The following is a 16,848-nucleotide window of genomic DNA, read 5'->3' as shown; positions in this document are numbered from 1 at the left end:
GTAAACCTGAAGTGAAACATCAGAATCTAAAACTGGACTCACAGGAGAGGTTCAAATCATAGGAAGTTAGAGTGTCAGTCCTCTTGGACATAGGTCGGCATTGTGCCTTTTGTATTAAACTCGGATGCAATTTCTGTGTTTCATCCTCAATAAGAAGGTCCAAGGTATACAGGAAACCTGAAGTGAAGCATCGGAATCTGAAACTGGACTCACAGGAGGTGTTCAAATCATAGAAAGTGAGAGTGTTAGTCCTCTTGTACTTAAGTCGGCATTGTGCCTTTTGTATTAAATTCGGCTGCAGTTTCTGTGTTTCATCGTCAATAAGAACGTCCAAGGTGTACACGAAACCTAAAGTCAATCATCGGAATCTAAAACTGGACTCACAGGAGAGGTTCAAATCATAGAAAGGTAGAGTGTCAGTCCTCTTGTACTTAAGTCGGCACTGTGCCTTTTGAATTTAATTCCGATGCAATTTCTGTGCTTCATCGTCAAAAGAAGGTCCAACGGATACAGTAAATCTGATGTGAAAAATCTGATCTATGACTGGACTCACAGGAGAGGTTCAAACCATAGAAAGTGAGAGTGTCAGTCCTCTTGTACTTAAGTCGGCATTGTGACTTTTGTATTAAATTCGGATGCAATTTCTGTGTTTCCTCGTCATTATGAAGGTCCAAGGGATACAGTAAACCGGAAGTGAAGCATCGGAATCTAAAACTGGACTCACAGGAGCAGTTCAAATCATAGAAAGTTAGAGTGTCAGTCCACTTGTACTTAAGTCGGCATTGTGCCTTTTGAATTTTTATTCCGATGCAATTACTGTGTTTCATCATCATTAAGAAGTTCCAAGGTATACAGTAAACCTGTAGTGAAGCATCGGAATCTAATACTGGACCCACAGGAGAGTTTCAAATCATAGAAAGTTAGAGTGACAGTCCTCTTGTACTTAAGTCGGCATTGTGCATTTTGTATTAAATTCCGATGCAATTTATGTGTTTCATCGTCAATAAGAAGGTTCAATGGATACAGTAAACCTGAAGTGAAGCATCGGAATCTATACCTGGACACACAGCAGAGGTTCAAATCATAGAAAGTGAGAGTGTCAACCCTCTAGTACTTATGTCGGCATTGTGCCTTTTGAAATAAACACGGATGCAATTTCTGTGCTTCATCGTCAATAAGATGGTCCAAGGGATACAGTAATCCTGAAGTGACGCATCGGAAACTAAAACTGGTCTCACTGGAGAGGTTCAAATCATAGAAAGTTAGAGTGTCAGTCCTCTTGTACTTAAGTCGGCATTGTGCCTTTTGTATTAAATTCGGATGCAATTTCTGTGTTTCATCATCAATAAGAAGGTCCAAGGGATACAGTAAACCTGAAGTGAATCATCGGCATCTAAAACTGGACTCACAGAAGAGGTACAAATCATAGAAAGTTAGAGAGTCAGTCCTCTTGTACTTATGTCGGCATTGTGCCTTTTGAATTTAATTCGGATGCAATTACTGTGTTTCATCGTCAATAATAAGGTCCAAGGGATACAGTAAACCTGAAGTGAAGCAACGGAATGTAAAACTGGACTCACAGGAGAGGTTCAAATCATAGAAAGTGGGAGTGTCAGTCCTCTTGTACTTAAGTTGGCATTGTGCCTTTTGTATTAAATTCGGATGCAATTTTTGTGTTTCATCGATAACAAGAGCGTCCAAGGGATACAGTAAACCTGAAGTGAAGCATCGGAATCTAAAACTGGACTCACAGGAGAGGTTCAAAACATAGAAAGGTAGAGTGTCAGTCCTCTTGTACTTAAGTCGGCACTGTGCCTTTTGAATTTAATTCCGATGCAATTTCTGTGCTTCATCGTCAAAAGAAGGTCCAACGGATACAGTAAATCTGATGTGAAAAATCTGAATCTATGACTGGACTCACAGGAGAGGTTCAAACCATAGAAAGTGAGAGTGTCAGTCCTCTTGTACTTAAGTCGGCATTGTGACTTTTGTATTAAATTCGGATGCAATTTCTGTGTTTCCTCGTCATTATGAAGGTCCAAGGGATACAGTAAACCGGAAGTGAAGCATCGGAATCTAAAACAGGACTCACAGGAGCAGTTCAAATCATAGAAAGTTAGAGTGTCAGTCCACTTGTACTTAAGTCGGCATTGTGCCTTTTGAATTTTTATACCGATGCAATTACTGTTTTTCATCATCATTAAGAAGTTCCAAGGTATACAGTAAACCTGTAGTGAAGCATCGGAAACTAATACTGGACCCACAGGAGAGTTTCAAATCATAGAAAGTTAGAGTGACAGTCCTCTTGTACTTAAGTCGGCATTGTGCATTTTGTATTAAATTCCGATGCAATTTCTGTGTTTCATCGTCAATAAGAAGGTTCAATGGATACAGTAAACCTGAAATGAAGCATCGGAATCTAAACCTGGACACACAGCAGAGGTTCAAATCATAGAAAGTTAAAGTGTCAGTCCTCTAGTACTTGTGTCGGCATTGTGCTTTTTGAATTAAATTCGGATGCAATTTCTGTGCTTCATCGTCAATAAGATGGTCCAAGGGATACAGTAATCCTGAAGTGACGCATCGGAAACTAAAACTGGACTCACTGGAGAGGTTCAAATCATAGAAAGTTAGAGTGTCAGTCCTCTTGTACTTAAGTCGGCATTGTGCCTTTTGTATTGAATTCGGATGCAATTTCTGTGTTTTATCGTCAATAAGAAGGTCCAAGGTATACAGGAAACCTGAAGTGAAGCTTCGGAATCTGAAACTGGACTCACAGGAGTGCTTCAAATCATAGAAAGTGAGAGTGTCAGTCCTCTTGTACTTAAGTCGGCATTGTGTCTTTTGTATTAAAATCGGAAGCAATTTCTGTGTTTCATCGTCATTAAGAAGGTCCAAGGTATACAGGAAACCGGAAGTGAAGCATCGGAATCTAAAACTGGACTCACAGGAGGGGTTCAAATCATAGAAATTGCGAGTGTCAGTCCTCTTGTACTTAAATCGGCATTGTGCCTTTTGTATTAAATTGGGATGCAATTTCTGTGTTTCATCGTCAATAAGAAGGTCCAAGGGATACAGTAATCCTGAAGTGAGGCATCGGAATCCAATACTGGACTTACAGGAGAGGTTCAAATCATAGAAAGTTAGAGTGTCAGTCTTCTTGTACTTAAGTCGGCATTGTGCCTTTTGTATTAAATTCGGATGCAATATCTGTGTTTCATCATCAATAAGAAGGTACAAGGGATACAGTAAACCTGAAGTGAAGCATCGGAATCTAAAACTGGACTCACAGGAGAGGTTCATATCATAGAAAGTTAGAGTGTCAGTCCTCTTGTACTGAAGTCGGCATTGTGCCTTTTGAATTTAATTCCGATGCAATTTCTGTGTTTCATCGTCAATAAGAAGGTCCAAGGTATACAGTAAACTTGAAGTGAAGCATCGGAATCCAAAACTGGACTTACAGGAGAGATTGAAATCATAGAAAGTTAGAGTGTCAGTCCTCTTGTACTTAAGTCGGCATTGTGCCTTTTGTATTAAATTCCGATGCAATTTCTGTGTTTCATCGTCAATAAGAAGGTTCAAGGGATACAGTAAACCTGAAGTGAAGCATCGGAATCTAAACCTGGACCCACAGGAGAGGTTCAAATCTTAGAAAGTGAGAGTGTCAGTCCTCTTGTACTTAAGTCGGCATTGTGCCTTTTGGATTAAATTCGGATGCAATTTCTGTGTTTCATCGTAAATAAGAAGGTCCAAGGGATACAGTAAACCTGAAGTGAAGCATCGGAATCTAAAACTGGACTCACAGGAGAGGTTCAAATCGAAGAAAGTTAGAGTGTCAGTCCCCTTGAACTGAGGTCGGCATTGTGCCTTTTGTATTAATCTCGGATGCAATTTCTGTGTTTCATCGTCAATAAGAATGTCCAAGGTATACAGGATACCTGAAGTGAAGCATCGGAATCTGAAACTGGACTCACAGGAGAGGTTCAAATCATAGAAAGTGAGAGTGTCAGTCCTCTTCTACTTAAGTCGGCATTGTGCATTTTGAATTTAATTCCGATGCAATTTCTGTGTTTCATCGTCAATAAGAACGTCCAAGGTATACACGAAACCTGAAGTCAAGCATCTGAATCTGAAACTGGACTCACAGGAGGTGTTCAAATCATAGAAAGTGAGAGTGTTAGTCTTCTTGTACTTAAGTCGGCATTGTGCCTTTTGTATTAAATTCGGCGGCAGTTTCTGTGTTTCATCGTCAATAAGAACGTCCAAGGTGTACACGAAACCTAAAGTCAATCATCGGAATCTAAAACTGGACTCACAGGAGAGGTTCAAATCACAGAAAGTGCGAGTGTCAGTCCTCTTGTACTTAAGTCGGCGTTGTGCCATTTGTATTAAATTCGGATGCAATTTCTGTGCTTCATCGTCAATAAGAAAGTCCAAGGGATACAGTAAACCTGAAGTGAATCATCGGCATCTAAAACTGGACTCACAGAAGAGGTACAAATCATTGAAAGTTAGAGAGTCAGTCCTCTTGTACTTATGTCGGCATTGTGCCTTTTGAATTTAATTCGGATGCAATTACTGTGTTTCATCGTCAATAAGAAGGTCCAAGGGATACAGTAAACCTGAAGTGAAGCAACGGAATGTAAAACTGGACTCACAGGAGAGGTTCAAATCATAGAAAGTGGGTGTGTCAGTCCTCTTGTTCTTATGTTGGCATTGTGCCTTTTGTATTAAATTCGGATGCAATTTCTGTGTTTCATCGACAACAAGAGGGTCCAAGGGATACAGTAAACCTGAAGTGAAGCATCGGAATCTAAAACTGGACTCACAGGAGAGGTTCAAAACATAGAAAGGTAGAGTGTCAGTCCTTTTGTACTTAAGTCGGCACTGTGCCTTTTGAATTTAATTCCGATGCAATTTCTGTGCTTCATCGTCAAAAAGAAGTTCCAACGGATACAGTAAATCTGATGTGAAAAATCTGAATCTATGACTGGACTCACAGGAGAGGTTCAAACCATAGAAAGTGAGAGTGTCAGTCCTCTTGTACTTAAGTCGGCATTGTGACTTTTGTATTAAATTCGGATGCAATTTCTGTGTTTCCTCGGCATTATGAAGGTCCAAGGGATGCAGTAAACCGGAAGTGAAGCATCGGAATCTAAAACTGGACTCACAGGAGAGGTACAAATCATAGAATGTTAGAGAGTCAGTCCTCTTGTACTTATGTCGGCATTGTGCCTTTGAATTTAATTCGGATGCAATTACTGTGTTTCATCGTCAATAATAAGGTCCAAGGGATACAGTAAACCTGAAGTGAAGCAACGGAATGTAAAACTGGACTCACAGGAGAGGTTCAAATCATAGAAAGTGGGAGTGTCAGTCCTCTTGTACTTAAGTTGGCATTGTGCCTTTTGTATTAAATTCGGATGCAATTTCTGTGTTTCATCGATAACAAGATGGTCCAAGGGATACAGTAAACCTGAAGTGTAGCATCGGAATCTAAAATTGGACTCACAGGAGAGGTTCAAAACATAGAAAGGTAGAGTGTCAGTCCTCTTGTACTTAAGTCGGCACTGTGCCTTTTGAATTTAATTCCGATGCAATTTCTGTGCTTCATCGTCAAAAGAAGTCCAACGGATACAGTAAATCAGATGTGAAAAATCTGAATCTATGACTGGACTCACAGGAGAGGTTCAAACCATAGAAAGTGAGAGTGTCAGTCCTCTTGTACTTAAGTCGGCATTGTGACTTTTGTATTAAATTCAGATGCAATTTCTTTGTTTCCTCGTCATTATGAAGGTCCAAGGGATACAGTAAACCGGAAGTGAAGCACAGGAATCTAAAACTGGACTCACAGGAGAGGTTCAAATCATAGAAAGTTAGAGTGTCAGTCCACTTGTACTTAAGTCGGCATTGTGCCTTTTGAATTTTTATTCCGATGCAATTCCTGTGTTTCATCATCATTAAGAAGTTACAAGGTATACAGTAAACCTGTAGTGCAGCATCGGAATCTAATACTGGACCCACAGGAGAGTTTCAAATCATAGAAAGTTAGAGTGTCAGTCCTCTTGCACTGAAGTCGGCATTGTGCCTTTTGAATTTAATTCCGATGCAATTTCTGTGTTTCATCGACAATTAGAAGGTCCAAGGTATACAGTAAACTTGAAGTGAAGCATCGGAATCCAAAACTGGACTTACAGGAGAGATTGAAATCATAGAAAGTTAGAGTGTCAGTCCTCTTGTACTTAAGTCGGCATTGTGCCTTTTGTATTAAATTCCGATGCAATTTCTGTGTTTCATCGTCAATAAGAAGGTTCAAGGGATACAGTAAACCTGAAGTGAAGCATCGGAATCTAAACCTGGACCCACAGGAGAGGTTCAAATCTTAGAAAAAGAGAGTGTCAGTCCTCTTGTACTTAAGTCGGCATTGTGCCTTTTGGATTAAATTCGGATGCAATTTCTGTGTTTCATCGTCAATAAGAAGGTCCAAGGTATACAGTAAACCTGAAGTGAAGCATCGGAATCTAAAACTGGACTCACAGGAGAGGTTCAAATCATAGAAAGTTAGAGTGTCAGTCCTCTTGAACTTAGGTCGGCATTGTGCCTTTTGTATTAAACTCGGATGCAATTTCTGTGTTTCATCGTCAATAGGAATGTCCAAGGTATACAGGATACCTGAACTGAAGCATCGGAATCTGAAACTGGACTCACAGGAGAGGTTCTAATCATAGAAAGTGAGAGTGTCAGTCCTCTTCTACTTAAGTCGGCATTGTGCATTTTGAATTTAATTCCGATGCAATTTCTGTGTTTCATCGTCAATAAGAACGTCCAAGGTATACACGAAACCTGAAGTCATGCATCGGAATCTGAAACTGGACTCACAGGAGGTGTTCAAATCATAGAAAGTGAGAGTGTTAGTGATCTTGTACTTAAGTCGGCATTGTGCCTTTTGTATTAAATTCGGCGGCAGTTTCTGTGTTTCATCGTAAATAAGAACGTCCAAGGTGTACACGAAACCTAAAGTCAATCATCGGAATCTAAAACTGGACTCACAGGAGATGTTCAAATCGCAGAAACTGCGAGTGTCAGTCCTCTTGTACTTAAGACGGCATTGTGCCTTTTGTATTAAATTCGGATGCAATTTCTGTGCTTCATCGTCAATAAGAAAGTCCGAAGGATACAGTAAACCTGAAGTGAATCATCGGCATCTAAAACTGGACTCACAGAAGAGGTACAAATCATAGAAAGTTAGAGAGTCAGTCCTCTTGTACTTATGTCGGCATTGTGCCTTTTGAATTTAATTCGGATGCAATTACTGTGTTTCATCGTCAATAAGAAGGTCCAAGGGATACAGTAAACCTGAAGTGAAGCAACGGAATGTAAAACTGGACTCACAGGAGAGGTTCAAATCATAGAAAGTGGGAGTGTCAGTCCTCTTGTACTTAAGTTGGCATTGTGCCTTTTGTATTAAATTCGGATGCAATTTCTGTGTTTCATCGATAACAAGAGGGTCCAAGGGATACAGTAAACCTGAAGTGAAGCATCGGAATCTAAAACTGGACTCACAGGAGAGGTTCAAAACATAGAAAGGTAGAGTGTCTGTCCTCTTGTACTTAAGTCGGCACTGTGCCTTTTGAATTTAATTCCGATGCAATTTCTGTGCTTCATCGTCAAAAAGAAGTTCCAACGGATACAGTAAATCTGATGTGAAAAATCTGAAACTATGACTGGACTCACAGGAGAGGTTCAAACCATAGAAAGTGAGAGTGTCAGTCCTCTTGTACATAAGTCGGCATTGTGACTTTTGTATTAAATTCGGAAGCAATTTCTGTGTTTCCTCGTCATTATGAAGGTCCAAGGGATACAGTAAACCGGAAGTGAAGCATCGGAATCTAAAACTGGACTCACAGGAGAGTTTCAAATCATAGAAAGTTAGAGTGTCAGTCCACTTGTACTTAAGACGGCATTGTGCCTTTTGAATTTTTATTCCGATGCAATTCCTGTGTTTCATCATCATTAAGAAGTTACAAGGTATACAGTAAACCTGTAGTGAAGCATCGGAATCTAATACTGGACCCACAGGAGAGTTTCAAATCATAGAAAGTTAGAGTGACAGTCCTCTTGTACTTAAGTCGGCATTGTGCATTTTGTATTAAATTCCGATGCAATTTCTGTGTTTCATCGTCAATAAGAAGGTTCAATGGATACAGTAAACCTGAAGTGAAGCATCGGAATCTAAACCTGGACACACAGCAGAGGTTCAAATCATAGAAAGTGAGAGTGTCAGTCCTCTAGTACTTATGTCGGCATTGTGAATTTTGAATTAAATTTGGATGCACTTTCTGTGCTTCATCGTCAATAAGATGGTCCAAGGGATACAGTAATCCTGAAGTGACGCATCGGAAACAAAAACTGGACTCACTGGAGAGGTTCAAATCATAGAAAGTTAGAGTGTCAGTCCTCTTGTACTTAAGTCGGCATTGTGCCTTTTGTATTAAATTCGGATGCAATTTCTGTGTTTTATCGTCAATAAGAAGGTCCAAGGTATACAGGAAACCTGAAGTGAAGCTTCGGAATCTGAAACTGGACTCACAGGAGTGCTTCAAATCATACAAAGTGAGAGTGTCAGTCCTCTTGTACTGAAGTCGGCATTGTGCCTTTTGTATTAAATTCGGAAGCAATTTCTGTGTTTCATCGTCATTAAGAAGGTCCAAGGTATACAGGAAACCGGAAGTGAAGCATCGGAATCTAAAACTGGACTCACAGGAGAGGTTCAAATCAAAAAAATTGAGAGTGTCAGTCCTCTTGTACTTCAATCGGCATTGTGCCTTTTGTATTAAATTCGGATGCAATTTCTCTGTTTCATCGTCAATAAGAAGGTCCAAGGGATACAGTAATCCTGAAGTGAGGGATCGGAATACAAAACTGGACTCACAGGAGAGGTTCAAATCATAGAAAGTTAGAGTGTCAGTCTTCTTGTACTTAAGTCGGCCTTGTGCCTTTTGTATTAAATTCGGATGCAATATCTGTGTTTCATCATCAATGAGAAGGTACAAGGGATACAGTAAACCTGAAGTGAAGCATCGGAATCTAAAACTGGACTCACAGGAGAGGTTCAAATCATAGAAAGTTAGAGTGTCAGTCCTCTTGTACTGAAGTCGGCATTGTGCCTTTTGAATTTAATTCCGATGCAATTTTTGTGTTTCATCGTCAATAAGAAGGTCCAAGGTATACAGTAAACTTGAAGTGAAGCATCGGAATCCAAAACTGGACTTACAGGAGAGATTGAAATCATAGAAAGTTAGAGTGTCAGTCCTCTTGTACTTAAGTCGGCATTGTGCCTTTTGTATTAAATTCCGATGCAATTTCTGTGTTTCATCGTCAATAAGAAGGTTCAAGGGATACAGTAAACCTGAAGTGAAGCATCGGAATCTAAACCTGGACCCACAGGAGAGGTTCAAATCTTAGAAAGTGAGAGTGTCAGTCCTCTTGTACTTAAGTCGGCATTGTGCCTTTTGGATTAAATTCGGATGCAATTTCTGTGTTTCATCGTCAATAAGAAGGTCCAAGGGATACAGTAAACCTGAAGTGAAGCATCGGAATCTAAAACTGGACTCACAGGAGAGGTTCAAATCATAGAAAGTTAGAGTGTCAGTCCTCTTGAACTTAGGTCGGCATTGTGCCTTTTGTATTAAACACGGATGCAATTTCTGTGTTTCATCGTCAATAAGAAGGTCCAAGGTATACAGGAAACCTGAAGTGAAGCATCGGAATCTGAAACTGGACTCACAGGAGAGGTTCAAATCATAGAAAGCGAGAGTGTCAGTCCTTTTCTACTTAAGTCGGCATTGTGCATTTTGAATTTAATTCCGATGCAATTTCTGTGTTTCATCGTCAATAAGAACGTCCAAGGTATACACGAAACCTGAAGTCAAGCATCGGAATCTGAAACTGGACTCACAGGAGGTTTTCAAATCATAGAAAGTGAGAGTGTTAGCCCTCTTGTACTTAAGTCGGCATTGTGCCTTTTGTATTAAATTCGGCGGCAGTTTCTGTGTTTCATCGTCAATAAGAACGTCCAAGGTGTACACGAAACCTAAAGTCAATCATCGGAATCTAAAACTGGACTCACAGGAGAGGTTCAAATCACAGAAAGTGCGAGTGTCAGTCCTCTTGTACTTAAGTCGGCATTGTGCCTTTTGTATTAAATTCGGATGCAATTTCTGTGCTTCATCGTCAATAAGAAAGTCCAAGGGATACAGTAAACCTGAAGTGAATCATCGGCATCTAAAACTGGACTCACAGAAGAGGTACAAATCATAGAAAGTTAGAGAGTCAGTCCTCTTGTACTTATGTCGGCATTGTGCCTTTTGAATTTAATTCGCATGCAATTTCTGTGTTTCATCGTCAATATGAAGGTCCTAGGTATACAGGAAACCTGAAGTGAAGCATCGGAATCTAAAACTGGACCCACAGGACAGGTTCAAATCATAGAAAGTGAGAGTGTCGGTCCTCTTGTACTTAAGTCGGCATTGTGCCTTTTGTATTAAATTCGGATGCAATTTCTGTGTTTCATCGTCAGTAAGAAGGTCCATGGTATACAGGAAACCGCAAGTGAAGCATCGGAATCTAAAACTGGACTCACAGGAGAGATTCAAATCATAGAAAGTGAGAGTGTCAGTCCTCTTGTACTTAAGTCGGCATTGTGCCTTTTGTATTAAATTCCGCTGCAATTTCTGTGTTTCATCGTCAATAAGAAGGACCAAGGGATACAGTAAACCTGAAGTGAGGCATCGGAATCTAAAACTGGACTCACAGGAGAGGTTCAAATCATGGAAAGTTAGAGTGTCAGCCTTCTTGTACTTAAGTCGGCATTGTGCCTTTAGTATGAAATTCTGATGCAATTTCTGCGTTTCATCATCAATAAGGAGGCACAAGGGATACAGTAAACCTGAGGTGAGGCATCGGTTTCTAAAACAAGACTCACCGGAGAGGTTCAAATCATAGAAAGTTAGAGTGTCAGTCCTCTGGTACTTTAGTCGGCCTTGTGCCTTTTGAATTTAATTCCGATGCAATTTCTGTGTTTCATCGTCAATAAGATGGTCCAAGGGATACAGTAAACCTGAAGTGAAGCATCGGATTCTAAAACTGGCCTTACAGGAGAGGTTCAAATCATAGAAATTTAGAGTGTCAGTCCTCTTGTACTTAAGTCGGCATTGTGCCTTTTGTATTACATTCGCATGCAATTTCTGTGTTTCATCGTCAATAAGAAGGTCCAAGGGATACAGTAAACCAGAAGTGAATCATCGAATTCTAAAACTGGACTCACATAACAGGTTCAAATCATAGAAAATTTAAGCGTCAGTCATTTTGTACTTAAGTCGGCATCGTGCCTTTTCAATTTCATTCCGAAGCAATTTCTGTGCTTCATCGTCATTAAGAAGGTCCATGGTATACAGTAAACCTGAAGTGTAGAATCGGAATCTAAAACTGGACTCAAAGGAGAGGTTCAAATCAAAGAAAGTTAGAGTGTCAGTCCTCCTGTACTGAAGTCGGCATTGTGCCTTTTGAATTTAATTCCGATACAATTTCTGTGTTTCATCGTCAATAAGAAGATTGAAGGTATACAGTAAATTTGAAGTGAAGCATCGGAATCTAAAACTGGACTCACAGGAGAGATTCAAATCATAGAAAGTTAGAGTGTCAGTCCTTTTGTACTTAAGTCGTCATTGTTCCTTTTGTATTAAATTCGGATGCAATTTCTGTGTTTCATCGTCAAAAAGAAGGTCCAAGGGATATAGTGAACAAGAAGTGAAGATCGGAATCTAAAACTGGACTCCCAGGAGAGGTTCAAATCATAGAAAGTTAGAGTCTCAGTCCCCTTCTTCTTAAGGCGGCATTGTGCCTTTTGAATTGAGAGGTTCAAATCATAGAAAGTTAGAGTGTAAGTCCTCTTGTACTTTAGTCGGCCTTGTGCCTTTTGAATTTAATTGCGATGCAATTTCTGTGTTTCATCGTCAATAAGATGGTCCAAGGGGTACAGTAAACCTGAAGTGAAGCATCGGATCCTAAAACTGGACTTACAGGGGAGGTTCAAATCATAGAAAATTAGAGTGTCAGTCCTCTTGTACTTAAGTCGGCATTGTACCTTTTGTATTAAATTCGGATGCAATTTCTGTGTTTCATCGTCAATAAGAAGGTCCAAGGGATACAGTAAACCTGAAGTGAATCATCGGATTCTAAAACTGGACTCACAGGACAGGTTCAAATCATAGAAAATTAGAGCGTCAGTCATCTTGTACTTAAGTCGGCATTGTGCCTTTTCAATTTCATTCCGATGCAATTTATGTGCTTCAGCGTCAATAAGAAGGTATATGGAATATAGTAAACCTAAAGTGTAGCATCGGAATCTAAAACTGGACTCAAAGGAGTGGTTCAAGTCTTAGAAATTTAGAAAGTCAGTCCACTTGAACTGAAGTCGGAATTGTGCCTTTTTAATTTATTTCCGATGCTATTTCTGTGTTTCGTCGTCAATACGAAGGTCCAAGGTATACAGTAAACTTGAAGTGAAGCATCGGTATCTAAAACTGGACTCACAGGAGAGATTCAAATCATAGAAAGTTAGAGTGTCAGTCCTTTTGTACTTAAGTCGTCATTGTGTCTTTTGTACTAAATTCGGATGAAATTTCTGTGTTTCATCGTCAATAAGAAGGTCCAAATGATACAGTAAACCAGAAGTGAAGCGTCGGAATCAAAAACTTTACTCACAGGAGAGGTTCAAATCATAGAAAGTTAGACTGTCAGTCCTTGTGTACTTAAGTCGGCATTGTGCTTTTTGAACTTTTATGCCGATGCAATTACTGTGTTTCATTGTCAATTAGAAGTTCCAAGGTATACAGTAAACCTGTAGTGAAGCATCGGAATCTAAAACTGGACTCACAGGAGAGTTCCAAATCATAGGAAGTTAGAGTGTCAGTCCTCTTGTACTTAAGTCGGCATTGTGCCTTTTGTATTAAATTCGGATGAAATTTCTGTGTTTCATCGTCAATAATAAGGTTCAAGGGATACAGTTAACTGAGGTGAAGCATCGGAATCTAAACCTGGACCCACAGGAGAAGTTCTAATCATAGAAAGTGAGAGTGTCAGTCCCCTTGTACTTAAGTCCGCATTGTGTCTTTTGTATTAAATTCGGATGTAATTTCTGTGTTTCATCGTCAATAAGAAGGTCCAAGGGAAACAGTAAACCAGAAGTGAAGCATCGGAATCTAAAACTGGACTCACAGGAGAGGTTCAAACCATAGAAAGTTAGGGTGTCAGTCCTCTTGTACTTAAGTCGGCATTGTGCCCTTTGTATTAAATTCGCATGCAATTTCTGTGTTTCATCATCAATAAGAAGGTACAAGGGATACAGTAAACCTGAAGTGAAGCGTCGGAATCTAAAACTGGACTCACCGGAGAGGTTCAAATCATAGAAAGTTAGAGTGTCAGTCCTCTTGTACTTTAGTCGGCCTTGTGCCTTTTGAATTTAATTGCGATGCAATTTCTGTGTTTCATCGTCAATAAGATGGTCCAAGGGGTACAGTAAACCGGAAGGGAAGCATCGGATTCTAAAACTGGACTTACAGGGGAGGTTCAAATCATAGAAAATTACAGTGTCAGTCCTCTTCTACTTAAGTCGGCATTGTACCTTTTGTATTAATTTCGGATGCAATTTCTGTGTTACATCGTCAATAAGAAGGTCCAAGGGATACAGTAAACCTGAAGTGAAGCGTCGGAACCAAAAACTTTACTCACAGGAGAGGTTCAAAACATAGAAAGTTAGACTGTCAGTCCTTATGTACTTAAGTCGGCATTGTGCTTTTTGAACTTTTATTCCGATGCAATTACTGTGTTTCATTGTCAATTAGAAGTTCCAAGATATACAGGAAACCTGAAGTGAAGCATCGGAATCTAAAACTGGACTCACAGGAGAGGTTCAAATCATAGAAAGTGAGAGTGTCAGTCCTCTTGTACTTAAGTCGGCATTGTGCCTTTTGTATCATATTCGGATGCAGTTTCTTTGTTTCATTGTCAATAAAAAGGTCCAAGGTATACAGGAAACCGGAAGTGAAGCATCGGAATCTAAAACTGGACTCACAGGAGAGGTTCAAATCATAGAAAAATAGAGTGTCAGTCTTCTTGTACTTAAGTCGGCATTGTGCCCTTTGTATTAAATTCGCATGCAATTTCTGTGTTTCATCATCAATAAGAAGGTACAAGGGATACAGTAAACCTGAAGTTAAGCGTCGGAAACTAAAACTGGACTCACCGGAGAGGATCAAATCATAGAAAGTTAGAGTGTCAGTCCTCTTGTACTTAGGTCGGCTTTGTGCCTTTTGAATTTAATTGCGATGCAATTTCTGTGTTTCATCGTCAATAAGATGGTCCAAGGGGTACAGTAAACCTGAAGTGAAGCATCGGATTCTAAAACTGGACTTACAGGGGAGGTTCAAATCATAGAAAATTAGAGTGTCAGTCCTCTTGTACTTAAGTCGGCATTGTACCTCTTGTATTAAATTCGGATGCAATTTCTGTGTTTCATCGTCAATAAGAAGGTCCAAGGGATACAGTAAACCTGAAGTGAATCATCGGATTCTAAAACTGGACTCACAGGACAGGTTCAAATCATAGAAAATTAGAGCGTCAGTCATCTTGTACTTAAGTCGGCTTTGTGCCTTTTAAATTTCGTTCCGATGCAATTTATGTGCTTCATCGTCAATAAGAAGGTCCATGGAATTTGGTAAACCTGAAGTGTAGCATCGGAATCTAAAACTGGACTCAAAGGAGTGGTTCAAATCATAGAAATTTAGAAAGTCAGTCCACTTGAACTGAAGTCGGAATTGTGCGTTTTGAATTTATTTCCGATGCTATTTCTGTTTCGTCGTCAATACGAAATTCCAAGGTATACAGTAAACTTGAAGTGAAGCATCGGTATATAAAACTGGACTCACAGGAGAGATTCAAATCATAGAAAGTTAGAGTGTCAGTCCTTTTGTACTTAAGTCGTCATTGTGTCTTTTGTACTAAATTCGGATGAAATTTCAGTGTTTCATCGTCAATAAGAAGGTCCAAGGGATACAGTGAATCTGAAGTGAAGCATCGGAATCTAAAACTAAACTCACTGGAGAGGTTCTAATCCTAGAAAGTTAGAGTGTCAGTCCTCTTCTACTTAAGTCGGCATTGTGCCTTTTGAATTGAATTCCGATGCAATTTCTGTGTTTCGTCGCAAATAAGAAGGTCCAAGGTATACAGTGAACCTGAAGTGAAGCATCGGAATCTAAAACTAGACTCACAGGAGAGATTCAAATCATAGAAAATTAGAATGTCAGTCCTCTTGTACTTAAGTCGGCATTGTGACATTTGTATTAAATTTGGATGCAATTTCTGTGTTTCCTCGTCAATAAGGAGGTCCAAGGGATACAGTAAACCTGAAGTGAAGCATCGGAATCTAAAACTGGACTCACCGGAGAGGTTCAAATCATAGAAAGTTAGGGTGTCAGTCCTCTTGTACTTAAGTCGGCATTGTGCCGTTTGTATTACATTCGCATTCAATTTCTGTGTTTCATCATCAATAAGAAGGTCCAAGTTATACAGTAAACCTGAAGTCAAGTATCGGAATCTAAAACTGGGCTAACAGGAGAGGTTCAAATCATGGAAAGTTAGAGTGTCTGTCCTCTTGTACTGAAGTTGGCATTGTGCCTTTTGAATTTAATTCCGATGCAATTTCTGTGTTTCATCGTCAATAAGAAGATTGAAGGTATACAGTAAATTTGAAGTGAAGCATCGGAATCTAAAACTGGACTCACAATAGAGATTCAAATCATAGAGAGTTAGAGTGTCAGTCCTTTTGTACTTAAGTCGTCATTGTTCCTTTTGTATTAAATTCGGATGCAATTTCTGTGTTTCATCGTCAATAAGAAGGTCCAAGGGATATAGTGAACAAGAAGTGAAGATCGGAATCTAAAACTGGACTCCCAGGAGTGGTTCAAATCATAGAAAGTTAGAGTGTCAGTCCTCTTGTACTTAAGTCGGCATTGTGACTTTTGTATCAAATTCGGATGCAATTTCTGTGTTTCATCGTCAATAAGAAGGTCCAAGGGTTACAGTAAACCGGAAGTGAAGCGTCGGAATCAAAAATTGGACTCACAGGAGAGGTTCAAATCATAGAAAGTTAGAGTGTCAGTCCTTATGTACTTAAGTCGGCATTGTGCTTTTTGAACTTTTATTCCGATGCAATTACTGTGTTTCATTGTCAATTAGAAGTTCCAAGGTATACAGTTAACCTGTAGTGAAGCATCGAAATCTAAAACTAGACTCACAGGAGAGTTTCAAATCATTGGAAGTTAGAGTGTCAGTCCTCTTGTACTTAAGTCGGCATTGTGCCTTTTGTATTAAATTCGGATGCAATTTCTGTGTTTCATCGTCAATAAGAAGGTTCAAGGGATACAGTAAACTTGAAGTGAAGCATCGGAATCTAAACCTGGACCCACAGGAGAGGTTCAAATCATAGAAAGTGAGAGTGTCAGTCCTCTTGTACTTAAGTCGGCATTGTGCCTTTTGTATTAATTTCGAATGCAATATCTGTGATTCATCGTCAATAATAAGGTCCAAGGGGTACAGTAAACCTGAAGTGAAGCATCGGAATCCAAAACTGGACTCACAGGAGAGGTTCAAATCATAGAAAGTTAGGGTGTCAGTCCTCTTGTACTTAAGTCGTCATTGTGCCGTTTGTATTAAATTCGGATGCATTTTCTGAGTTTCGTCATCAATAGGAAGGTCCAAGGGATACAGAAAACCTGAAGTGAAGCATCG

This window comes from Schistocerca serialis, chromosome 2 (assembly GCF_023864345.2).
Source record: "Schistocerca serialis cubense isolate TAMUIC-IGC-003099 chromosome 2, iqSchSeri2.2, whole genome shotgun sequence".
Classification (NCBI taxonomy): Eukaryota; Metazoa; Arthropoda; class Insecta; order Orthoptera; family Acrididae; genus Schistocerca; species Schistocerca serialis.
This window is presented reverse-complemented; position numbering follows the sequence as displayed.